Source organism: Aristolochia californica, unplaced genomic scaffold (genome assembly GCF_029961685.1).
Source record: "Aristolochia californica isolate CCGP_79_NKW_82.1479 unplaced genomic scaffold, dmAriCali1.0.hap1 SCAF_15, whole genome shotgun sequence".
In the NCBI taxonomy this organism is placed as follows: domain Eukaryota; kingdom Viridiplantae; phylum Streptophyta; class Magnoliopsida; order Piperales; family Aristolochiaceae; genus Aristolochia; species Aristolochia californica.
This window is the reverse complement of record NW_027181826.1, coordinates 5,062,410-5,073,069: the sequence shown is the minus strand read 5'-3', so window position 1 is coordinate 5,073,069 and position 10,660 is coordinate 5,062,410.

The window sequence follows — 10,660 nt, the reverse complement described above, 5'->3', positions numbered from 1 at the left end:
ATGAGTCAACTCACCCGAGTCAACTCGTTATTTAAATGAAACGTGCTTTCCTAAGTTTCAAAATTTTATTTATTTATTTACGTGCGTTGGAGGTCGCCTTCAACCTCCAGCCACACGTAGAGAGGATGTTCAACGTCCACAGGCGGTCCTCTGCCGGACGACGCCTCCCATCAGACTTCGGCCGTTGTCGTCCGACGCACAGTGCCGGTTGCCTCCACAACGCCGGCACTCCCAGTGTAGGCAGAGAGCTCCTCTCCATGAAAATGAATCCATATCAGAGAGGGGAGCTCTGATACCACATGCAGGATCACTTGATGAATTTCGAAACCATATATGAAATTCAAAAACCAAAATCGTACCTCCTGACATGGCGTCAACTTCCGAAAAACAGAGCTTCTTGGCTATCGTCTATCGCAGAGGCTCATCGATGGCAACGTTCAGGCATACCTCTGCTAGACCAGACCCCCTTTTATAGCCTCCTCTCTATAAAAGGAGACCACCAAACAACTGGAAACCGAAAGGTTATAACAGGCGACCACTCTTCATGGAAAACACCATTTGACGAAGATGGGTCAGAGAAGACGACGGGTCACTTACGGTTAGAGAAACCGAACCGTCAAACATTGGCGACTTACTAAAGCAACATGCCCTCTGCGATTCCATTTCTGACGCTGACTTTGCTGCCTAGTTTGAAGACATCAGCTCCCATAGTGATGATCACAATGTCTATGTCATAAAAGAAAGCCACTCTCAGAAGATCATTGCAAGTGGTAGCCTCTTTATTGAAAAGAAATTATTCCGAAACTGTAGAAAGGAGGGCCACATTGGGGATATCCTTGTAGATTCCAGTACCCGGGGGGAAGCATCTGGGGCAGAAGATCATACGGTTCTTATGTGAACATGCCAAATCAGTTGGTTGTGATAAAATCATTCCTGATTGGGACGAGAAGAACATGGGATTTTATGAGAAGTATGGATTCAAGAAGGAAGGTGTTCGACTGGAATTGTATTTTGATTAATAGCCAAAACCTTTTCATTTTTCATTGAAGTTTCTTTGCCTTCCCAATCTGAATTTGAATTCATCTTATTACTCTCTTCCTCTGTGGATCTCTATTACTCTTTTATGGACCTGTCCAACTAATCAGTTTTCTCATATTACTGGTGAAACTGTTTCCTGGTTGTGGTTATTCTTCTGATAGATTTTTTTCTGTTGCATTCGTACTAACTTTTTGCTTCATTTGTGTGGCCAACATTTGATTTTAGTGTCCATTCTCTATTCTAAAACAGAAACAGGAGCTTTGACTTGAAATTCACATTTTCATTAGAGTTTTATTCCTTAGTGATGAATTTGCAGTGGCATTAGTCTCCTCCTAACACAAAAGCAACAGTCGCCTTCATCCGTTTGTATTTATAGGAACACTTTCTTCTAAAAAATAAAAAATAAAAAATTCTGCCACTTGCTGTTGACAATGTCATGGTCTTAAAAACCTCAATAAACTCGAATGAAAATTGTATTTTTTTGGCTAGGTGATGGAAACCCCATTGGTGGTTCCCTTGAATTTAACACAGACATTTCAATTTATTAGGTTTGTTATGCATTTCTGATAGCTTGAAGTCTCTAGAATAATCTGATTTAATGAGATATCCTGTAGAGATGGAGAAAGAGCATACCGAGACAGGATCAATCGTGGAAGAGTCCTACCCTATCCGTCGCCTCCAACTCTCTGACAAGGACAAGGGTTTAGTCGACTTACTAAAGCAACTCAGCCATTGCGATTCCATTTTTGACGTTGATAGGTTCGAAGACCTCAACTCCCATGGTGATGATCACATTATCTGTATCATTGAAGAAAACCACTCTCAAAGGTCCTGGTTATCCATCAAAATACAAAGCCATTTCAACACCTTTCTCCTTGAATCCACACTTCTCATAAAATCCCATGTTCTTCTAGTCGCAATCAAGAATGATTTTATAACAGTTAACTGATTTGGCATGTTCAGATAAGAACCGTATGATCTTCTGCCCTAGATGCTTCCCCCGAACACTGGAATCTACAACGATATCCTCAATGTGGCCCACCTTTCCCTAGTTTTGGATGAATTTTTTTTCGTTAAAGAGGCTACCAATTGCAATTATCTTGTGAGAGGGGTTTTCTTCAATGACACAGATAATGTGATCATCACCATGGGAGCTGAGGTCTTCGAACCTGATAGCGAAGTCAGCGTAAAAAATGGAATCGCAAAGGCTGAGTTGCTTTAGTAAGTTGACAAAACCCTTGTCCTTGTCAGAGAGCTGGAGACGACGGATAGGGTAGGACTCTTCCGCGGTTGATCCTGTCTCGGTATGCTCTTTCTCCATCTCTACAGGTTATCTCATTAAATCAGATTATTATAGAGACTTCAAGCTATCAGAAATGCATAACAAACCTAATAAATTGAAATGTCTCTGTTAAATTCAATGGAACCACCAATGGGGTTTCCATCACCTAGCAGAAAAAATACAATTTTCATTGAAGTTTTTAAGACCATGACATTGTCGACAGCTAAGTGGCAGTAAATACAAACCAATGAAGGCCATTGTTGCTCCTTGTATTAGGAGGAGACTAATGCCACTGCAAATTCATCACTAAGGAAAGAAACTCTAATGAAAATGTGAATTTCAAGTCAGAGCTTCTGTTTCTGTTTTAGAATAGAGAATGGACACTAAAATCAAATGCTGGCCACACAAATGAAGCAAAAAGTCAGTACGAACGCAATAGAACAAAATTTATCAGAAGAATAACCACAACTAGGAAGCGGTTTCACCAGCAATACGAGAAAATTGATTAGTTGGATAGGTCCATAAAAGAGTAATAGAGATCCACAGAGGAAGAGATTAATCAGATGAGTTCAAATTCAGATTGGGAAGGCAAAGAAATTTCAAAGAAAAATGAAAAGGTTTTGGCTATCAATCAAAATACAATTCCATTCAAACACCTTTCTTCTTGAATCTAGACTTTTCATAATATTCCATGTTCTTCTCGTCCCAATCAGGAATGACTGCCCAAGATGCTTCCCCCTGGACAGTGTAATCTACAAGGATATCCCCAATGTGGCCCTCCTTTCTACAGTTTCAGAATAATTTCTTTACAATGAAGAGGCTACCTGTTGCAATGATCTTCTGAGAGTGGTTTTCTTCGATGACACAGACAATGTGATCATCACCATGGGAGTAGATGTCTTCAAACCTGGCAACAAAGTCAGCGTAAAAAATGGAATCGCAAAGGGCATGTTGCTTTAATAAGTGGACAATGTTAGACGGTTCGATTTCTCTAACCGTAAGTGACCCGTCGTCTTCTCTAACCCCTCTTCGTTGACTGGTGTTTTCCATGAAGAGTGGTCGCCGATGACAACCTTTCGGTTTCCCGTCATTTGGTGGTCTCCTTTGAGGGAGAGGAGACTATAAAAGGGGGTCTGGTCTAGCAGAGGTATGCCAGAACGTTGCCATTGACGAGCCTCTGTGACAGACGAGACACTCTGTTCGCCGTAAGTTGACGCCATGTTAGGAGGTACGATTTTGGTTTTTGAATTTCATATATTGTTTCGAAATTCATTAAAGTGATCCTTCATGTGGTATCAAAGCTCCCCTCTCTGATATGGAGTCATTTTCGTGGAGAGGAGCTCTCTGCCTATGCTGTGAGCGCCGGTGCTGTGGAGTCTACTAGCGTCTCGCTCGGCATTGTGCGTCGGCCAGCGTCACTATTGTTCAACGACGGCCAAAGTCCGATGGGAGGCAACGTCCGGCAGAGGGCCGCCTGTGGACGTTGAACGTCCTCTCTATGTGTGGCTGGAGGTTAAGATGACCTCTAATGCACGTAAATAAATAAATAAAATTTTGAAACTTAGGAAAGAACGTTTCATTTAAATAACAAGTTGACTCAGCTGAGTCAACTTGTACTGGTTGCACATGTCGAGCTAAATGAGATGAGTCAAACGGGTTGGTGCAACTCAGAATTTAATGGTCAAATCAGGCAGGGTCGGGTCGACTCGAACATGATGAGTCAGCTCATACGTTCCAACTCGCTGAGCCGACTCGGTCGACCAAATAAACTTTTGTGCTAGCGGGGATTTGAAACAGCGCACAGAAAAGAAATTTGGCCGAGGCAACCTGTAAGTCCGACTGGCTTTATGTGTTATCTTTTGATACACATAAAATATATATTAAAATTTCAGTAATCTTTTTTTATGCAATTTCAATAGTTGTGCAAAATTTATATAGGTTTTATGCATACTTCAGTTTTTTCTGCATATTTTATGTTGACCTAAATGTAAGGATTATTAATTAACATTCATGTTAGTCAATTATTTTTATGTCATATTTATGGTATAAATTTGAATAATTGAGTAATTGCCACAACATTCTTAATTATGCAAATGTCTATTGATATTAAGTTTAGTCACATAAAGTTAATGACATAATAAAAATTGTGATTCATCATCGAGATATAATAATTTAACCCCACAGGGTAAATAATATGTTTAAGTGATTAATCAGGATGGAACAAAAATATTTAAAAATAAATATATTTAGTTGCTCACAGGCCAAGAGTATTCCTTTACAAACAAATTTCTAGGTCCCATCATAAAGAGACATAAATCGCATGTGTCATAATCTAAGCCCACAAGAAAGATTATAATGACACGCTGATTTATTTGTTTGGATTATTTACACGGGTAAATATTTCAAAATTTGGTTTCATTACATATTTAGTAAGCTTGTTATCTATTTTTTTGCAGCTCTTCAAACTTTATTTGTCCCAACCTTTGATTCCTCTATTGCTCCCCTAAATGGAGAAAATTATATTGAGTGGAAGGAGAAACTTCTCCTGTTATTAGGGTGTATGGATCTTGACTTCACTTAGAGTGGATGAACTCCGAAACCCACAGAATCCTGTACCCAAATAGAGAAAACATCATTTGAACTTTGGGAGAGATCCAATCGATTAAGTTTGATGTTTATTAAGTCTCATAGTGGGGAGTATTCGTGGATCTATTTCTGAATGTGCAGAAGCCAAGGACTATCTTCAAGCTATTCATACACAGTTTGAAACTTTGGATAAGGCATTAGTTAGCACCCTAATAACCCAAATGTGTTCCATAAAATTTACTGACACCAAGGGTGTGCGTGAGCACATCATGCAAAAGCGAGATATAGCCGCAAGACTGAAATCGAAGGAGATTGAGATGTCTGAGTCATTTTTGGTCCACTTCATCCTTAACTTGCTTCCATCTGCATATGCACCCTTCAAAATGTCTTATAACATACATAATGACAAATGGTCAACTAATGAACTTTTGACCATGTGTGCACAAGAAGAAGGGAGGCTTAATCAGGAGAGGATCGAAAGTGCGCATTTGACGACTCGAGACAAGAGACCTTTTCTGAAAGGGAAGGGAAAAACGCCTCTTAATAAAGAATCTAAGGGCGATGTCAAATGTTTCTTCTGTAAGAAGAAAGGACATATCAAGAAAACCTGTCCCAAGTTCAAGCATTGGCTTGAAAACAAGGTAATCTCATATCCTTAGTGTGTTTTAAATTTAATATGACTCATGCTTCTTATACCACTTGGTGGATTGATTCCAATACTGCAATCCATGTTGCCAACACCATGCAGGGTTTCTTGAACCAACGAAAACCGACGCCAAGTGGAAGTTTCATCTCCTGAAAGACCAGTAAACACCCAAACTCCCCCTCTCTCCCCTAGTAGACCTGATCATCTAGTTGAGGAGCTCCAAGTGGAACGCGTTAAATACGACGAGGAAACATGGCAACAAATGATGAATTTGGCTCGTCTTATAGGTGCAGTTTTCAGAGGTCCACTACCAGGAGACAAATCTGCATCGGGAGTCCAAAAGTACAGTTACAAATGATTGTGCTCTCCTGAAACATTAGGGGAATTGGTACCATCCGAAAGCGAGGTGTGATTTCGAGCATCCTTTCTCAATTCAAGCCCTCTATAATCATCTTCCAAGAAACCAAATGTCAAGCGATGTCCGATGATATTGTCAGAGAGCTCTGGGCAAACTCTTCATTAAATTAGGTAGCTATTAATGCTATTGGTCATTCAGGAGGCATCCTTGTTGCTTGGGACTCGACATATCTAGAATCTCTTCTAGTGTCTAAAGGCAGCTTCTCATTGGATTTGCGTAAGGGGAGTTTATGGGGTAATCAGATATCGTGAATGTAGCCTGTTCTAGGAAGAGCAGAGTAACCTTTTCCAATCTTGGAGGCTCCCTTGGCTTATTGTGGGGGATTTCAATGTTATTTGATATTGCAACGAGAAGAAAAACTGGGCAACCGCATCTCTACCTCTATGCGGGGTTTCTCTAACTTCATCGACAAATGTGGGCAGGATGAGACCCTCTCTGGGAAAAATTACACATGGTCGAATAACCAACAACAACCAATTTTGTCGAAGTTGGATCGTTTTCTGGTTTGTCCAGATTAGTTGCAGCTCTACGGGAATGTTTCTGGTCGGGTTCTAAACAGGGTAGGGTCAGACCATTGGCTTATCATGTTGACCACCTCTTTTGAGAAATGGGGTCTTTCTCCTTTTCTGTTCAAAACTTCCTGGTTATTGCCAAAAAAATTTGAGGCTCTTGTTGATGAATGGTGGATGGCGGGTCCATATCTGAGCAGGCGGGAGAGGGCTTTCCCACTGAAGCTTAAATTTTAAAAAAATAAAATTAAAGAGTGGGCCGCGAACCATCGCTCCTCTCTGGTTGCTGAGAAGTCTTCTATCCTCTCTCAACTTGCAGACCTTGATCTAGCAAAAGAACAGAGGTATTTATCTCTGTCGGAGTTCTCTTCCCGTATTTCTCTTAATTCTAATCTTAATGCAATACTCCATCAAGAGAAGGTCCGTTGGAAGCAATGAAACAAATTTAAATGGCTAAAGGAAGGAGATGCCAATACAAAGTTTTTCCATGTTGTAGCTTGGACAAAGCGTAGGTCCAACTGAATTACCTCATTATGTGTAAATAATTAGGTAACATCGTGTAGGACTTCGATTACTAATGTGTTGCTCAAGTTTTTTACAGATCTATATTCAGAGGAAAGCTTTAATAGGCCAAAGCTTCAGAATATTAGGCTCTCCCATCTCTCCCCAATAGCTACTTTTTCCTAGAGATGTCATTTTCAGTCAGAGAAGTTGAACATGCTGTCTTAGGCATGGAAAGTGATAGGGCGCAGGCCCTGATGGCTTTAACGGAGATTTTCTGAAAAGATTCTGGCCTCGCCTCAAGGAGGATATCATCGCAATGATTAATGGCTTCTTCAATAATGCTATCACTTTCCATAGTATTGGCGTGTCCTGTATTGCCTTGGTCCCAAAGAAAGCTAGTGTGAAGGAACGAGAGGATTTCAGGCCTATCAGTCTTGTGAGAAGTGCTGACAAGATTATTGCCAGAATCTTAGCTCATCGTCCCAAAGTTATTCTTCCAATAGTTATACATAGAGGGCGAGGCACTTTTCTAAAAGGAAGAGAGATTTTGGAATCCACTATTGCAGCTCATGAACGTATTGACCATTTTCGGCACAATAATGATCCCAGAATTGCCTTGAAGCTTGATCATGAAAAAGCTTTTGACAAATTGAATTGGATTCTGCTAGAAGAGATTATGGAAAAAATGGGCTTTGGAAATCGATGGAGATTCTGGATTAGAAGTTGTGTGGGCTCAGCCTCGTAATCTCTCCTCCTTAATGGATCAGTTTGTGGTTATTTCAAACGAACCAGAGGAATCAGACAGGGGGATCCTCTGATTCTATTCAATATGGTTGGGGAATTCTTATCTGCTATATTTTACTCGGCAGGCAAACTTGGATGGTAATCAGGCTTTCAATGTCCCCATTCTTCAGTATGCAGACGATACCATCATATTTGGAATCGGCAAGACTGACAATGCAAGAAAGATTAAAGCAGTGTTGGGGCTCTTTGAATTAGCATCTGGTCAGAAAGTTAATTGGAAAAAGACTTCCTTCAAGGGTTTCAATTTTAATCATGAGACTCTTACAGAGATGGCTAGAATTTTTGGATGCTCAACAAGTCACCTTCCAGCAACCTACCTTGGTTTGCCCCTATTCAATGGCCGTATATGTAAGAATCATTGGAATCCGGTGGTGGAGAAAATTTAAGCTCGGCTTGCATCCTGGAAGGGACGACTGCTTAGTAAAGCGGGTAGGCTCGTTCTTCTCAAGTCTTACATTGCAGGAATTCCTAATTATGCATTATCTTTTATGCCCTATCCTATCTCCATCTGTAAGGCTTTGGATAGACTCAAAAGAAGATTCATCGTTCAAGTGATGCCTTCAAGTATCATTTGGTTCGATGGGATGATGTTTGCTTACCAAAGAATATGGGTAGCCAAGGAATTCGGAAATCCAAGAATATGAATCAAGTGTTGCTTCTCAAATGGTTATGGAAGTTTAATACCCATTCTTCAAATCTCTGGAAGGAAATTGTTCTTGCTAAACTTGGTGGAGATACTTTTGGTGGATGTCAGGCGGTAATCGTAGAGGTTTATCCTCAATATGGAGAGCACTATACCTCCTGCTTCCAAAATTTTACTTCGCAAGTTGATTTTATGTTGGCAACGATAGATCGCTCAAGTTTTGGGAAGATTTTTGGATAAGGCAGGTGCCATTAAATTTCATGGAATACATTTGGGTTATTAGGGTGTTAACTAATGCCTTATCCGAAGTTTCAAACTGTGCATGAATAGCTTGAAGATAGTCCTTGGCTTTGACATATTCAGAAATAGATCCACGAATACTCCCCACAATGACACTTAATAAACATCAAACTTAATCGATTGGATCTCTCCCAAAGTTCAAATGATGTTTTCTCAATTTGGGTACAGGATTCCGTGGGTTTCGGAGGTTCATCTACTCTAAGTGCCAAGTCAAGATCCATGCACCCTAATAACAGGAGAAGTTTCTCCTTCCACTCAATATAATTTTCTCCATTTAGGGGAACAATAGAGAAATCAAAGGTTGGGACAAATAAAGTTTGAATAGCTGCAAAAAAATAGATAACAAGCTTACTAAATATGTAATGAAACCAAATATATAAATATTTACCCATGTAAATAATCCAAACAAATAAATCAACGTGTCATTATAATCTTTCATGTGGGCTTAGATTATAACACATAAGAGATTTATGTATCATTATGATGTGACGTAGAAATTTGTTTGTAAAGGAATATTCTTGGCCTGTGGGCAACTAAATTTTTTTTAAAATATTTTTGTTCCATCCTGATTAATCACTTAAATATAATGTTTACCCTTTGGAGTTAAATTATTATATCTCCATGATGAATCACAATTTTTTTTATGTCAATAACTTTATGTCACTAAACTTAATGTCACTAGACATTTGCATAATTAAGAATGTTGTGGCAATTTCTCAATTATTCAAATGTATACCATAAATAATAATTGACTAAAATGTATGTCAATTAATAATCCTTACATTTAGTTCAACATAAAAAATGCCTAAAAAACTGAAGTATGCATAATTATTGAAATTGCATAAAATCAAATTACTGAAATTTTAATATATTTTATGTGTATCCAAATATAAAAAATAAAGCCAATCAGACTTACTGGTTGCCAGCGCTAGATTTCGTTTAGGTGCGTGGGTTCGAATCCCCTCTAGCACAGAATTTTATTTGGTCGATTGAGTCAGATCGGTCAGCATCACAGGCGGGTCAGGTCAACGAACATACGAGTTGACTCAACATGTTCGAGTCGCGCCAACCCGTTCGACTCGTCTCATCTAGCCCAACTTGCACAACCGGTACGAGTCAACTCAGCCGAGTCAACTCGTTATTTAAATGAAACGTGGTTTCCAATGTTTCAAAATTTTATTTATTTATTTATGTGCGCTGGAGGTCGTCTTCAACCTCCAGCCACACGTAGAGAGGACGATCAACGTCCACAAGCGGCCCTCTGCCGATCGTTGCCTCCCATCAGACTTCGGCCGCTGTCGTCCGACGCCGGCCTACGCACAACGCCGAGCGAGACGTCGGTTGGCTCCACAACGCCGACACTCGTAGCGTAGGCAGAGAGCTCCTCTCCAAGAAAATGACTCCATATCAGAGAGGGAAGCACTGATACCACATGAAGGATCACTTTAATGAATTTCGAAACCATATTTGAAATTCAAAAACCAAAATCGTACCTCCTGACATGGCATCAATTTCCGACGAACAGAGCTTCTCGACTATCGTCTCCGGCGAACAAAATCTCTCGTCTATCGCAAAGTTCAGGCATACCTATGCTAGACTAGACCCCCTTTTACATCCTCTTCTCCGTCAAAGAAAACCACCAAACGACGAGAAACCAAAAGGTTGTTACCGGCGACCACTCTTAATGGAAAACACCATTCGACGAAGACGGGTCACTTACGGTTAGAGAAACCAAACCGTCTAACATTGGCGACTTACAAAAGCAACATGTCGTCTGCGATTCCATTTCAGACGCTGACTTTGCTGCCTGGTTTGAAGACATCAGCTCCAATAGTGATTATCACATTATTTATGTCATTGAAGAAAATCGTTCTCAGAAGATCATTGCAACTGGTAGCCTCTTTATTGTAAAGAAATTATTCCGAAACTG